Source organism: Arachis ipaensis, chromosome B2, assembly GCF_059453495.1.
Source record: "Arachis ipaensis isolate K30076 ecotype BB chromosome B2, ASM5945349v1, whole genome shotgun sequence".
In the NCBI taxonomy this organism is placed as follows: Eukaryota; Viridiplantae; Streptophyta; class Magnoliopsida; order Fabales; family Fabaceae; genus Arachis; species Arachis ipaensis.
The window spans coordinates 63,714,794-63,716,991 of NC_142437.1; the positions used below are offsets into that span (position 1 = coordinate 63,714,794).

General features: G+C 30.8%; 1 non-coding gene across 1 annotated transcript; it reads right to left on the reverse strand.

The window, feature by feature from the left end:
- Positions 1 to 1,576: 1,576 nt before the first annotated feature.
- LOC148574143 (small nucleolar RNA R71) lies at positions 1,577 to 1,684 on the reverse strand. Its single transcript, XR_015906885.1, has one exon. It is a non-coding gene; the product is annotated as a small nucleolar RNA R71 (small nucleolar RNA).
- Between the last annotated feature and the right edge of the window lie 514 nt (positions 1,685 to 2,198).

The window sequence follows — 2,198 nt, forward strand, 5'->3', positions numbered from 1 at the left end:
TCTTAAAAAAATTTTCAAAAATAAGTTCTTGATGTTCATCTCGATCTTCAAAGTGTTCTTGGTGTTCATCTTGACATTCAAAGTGTTCTTGCATGCATCATGTGTTTTGATCTTGAATTTTTATGTTTTGCATCATTTTTATATTTTTCTCTTCCCTATTTAAATTCAAAAATAAAAAAATATCTTTCCCTTATTTTGCTCATAATTTTTGAAAATTTGAATTGATTTAGTCATAAAGTTTTAAAATTCAATTGTTTCTTATTAGTCAAGTCAATTTTTAATTTAAAAATTCTATCTTTTTCAAATATTTTTCAAAAATCAAATATTTTTTATTTTTTTCCAATATTTTCGAAAATTTTAAATTTTGACTTTCAAAATCTTTTTCTTATCTTTATTTCATATTTTCGAAAATCCCACTAACATTTAATGTTTTAATTCAAAAATTTTTCAAGTTGTTACTTGCCTATTAAGAAAGGTTTAATCTTTAAATTCTAGAATCATATCTTTTAATTTCTTATTAGTCAAGTAATCAACTTTAATTTCAAAAATCAAATCTTTTTAAATTTCTTTTCAATTTTTTTTTTCAAATTAAATTTTCAATCATATCTTTTTCAAAATCAATTTCAAAATCCTTTCTAACTTCTTATCTTTTCAAAAATTGATTTTCAAATCTTTTTCAATTAACTACTTGACTTTTTGTTTGATTTTAAAAGTTTTCTATTTCAATCATATCTTTTTCAAAACTCCTAACTACTTTTCTCTCTCTAATTTTCGAAAATCAATAACCTTTTTTTTAAAATTCTTTTAATTAACTAATTGTTTTAAATTTCAATTTTATTTTATTTCTTTTTATATTTTTGAATTCTAATTAATTAATTTAATAAAAACAAAAATATTTTTCTTTTATTTTAATTTGAAATTTGAATTCTTCATATTCTCTCTTCTCCATTCCACTCTCCTATTCTTCTCCTCTTCTACTCACATAAAGGAATCTCTATACTGTGACATAGATGATTTCATATTTTCTTTTCTGTTCTCTTCTTTTTCATATGAGCAGGAACAAGGATAAAAATTTTTTTGTTGAAGCTGACCCTGAACCTGAAAGGACTCTGAAGAGGAAACTAAGGGAAGCTAAAGCACAACTCTCTAGAGAAAATCTGACAGAAATTTTTGAAAAAGAGACATGGCCGAACCCAACAACAATGCAAGGAAGATTCTTGGTGACTTCACTACACAAAATTCCAACTTACATGGAAGAAGCATCTCAATCCCTGCCATTGGAGCAAACAATTTTGAGCTAAAGCCTCAATTAGTTTCTCTGATGCAACAGAATTGCAAGTTTCATGGACTTCCATCAGAAGATTCTTTTCAGTTCTTAACTGAATTCTTGCAGATCTGTGATACTGTTAAGACCAATGGGGTTGATCCCGAGGTCTACAGGCTTATGCTTTTCCCGTTTGCTGTAAGAGACAGAGCTAGAATATGGTTGGACTCTCAACCTAAAGATAGCCTGAACTCTTGGGATAAGCTGGTCACGACTTTCTTAGCCAAGTTCTTTCCTCTTCAAAAGCTTAGCAAGCTTAGAGTGGATGTTGAAACCTTCAAACAGAAAGAAGGTGAATCCCTCTATGAAGCTTGGGAGAGATACAAGCAACTGACCAAAAAGTGTCCTTCTGACATGCTTTCAGAATGGACCATCCTGGATATATTCTATGATGGTCTATCTGAATTATCTAAGATGTCATTAGACCATTCTGCAGGTGGATCCATTCACCTAAAGAAAATGCTTACAGAAGCTCAGGAACTCATTGACATGGTTGCAAATAACCAGTTCATGTACACTTCTGAAAGGAATCCTGTGAGTAATAGGACGCCTCAGAGGAAGGGAGTTCTTGAAATTGATACTCTGAATGCCATATTGGCTCAGAACAAAATATTGACTCAGCAAGTCAATATGATTTCTCAGAGTCTGAATGGATTGCAAGCTGCATCCAACAGTACTCAAGAGGCATCTTCTGAAGAAGAAGCTTATGATCCTGAGAACCCTACAATAGCAGAGGTGAATTACATGGGGGAACCCTATGGAAAAACCTATAATCCCTCATGGAGAAATCATCCAAATTTCTCATGGAAGGATCAACAAAAGCCTCAACAAGGCTTTAATAATGGTGGAAGAAATAGGTTTAGCAATAGCAAGC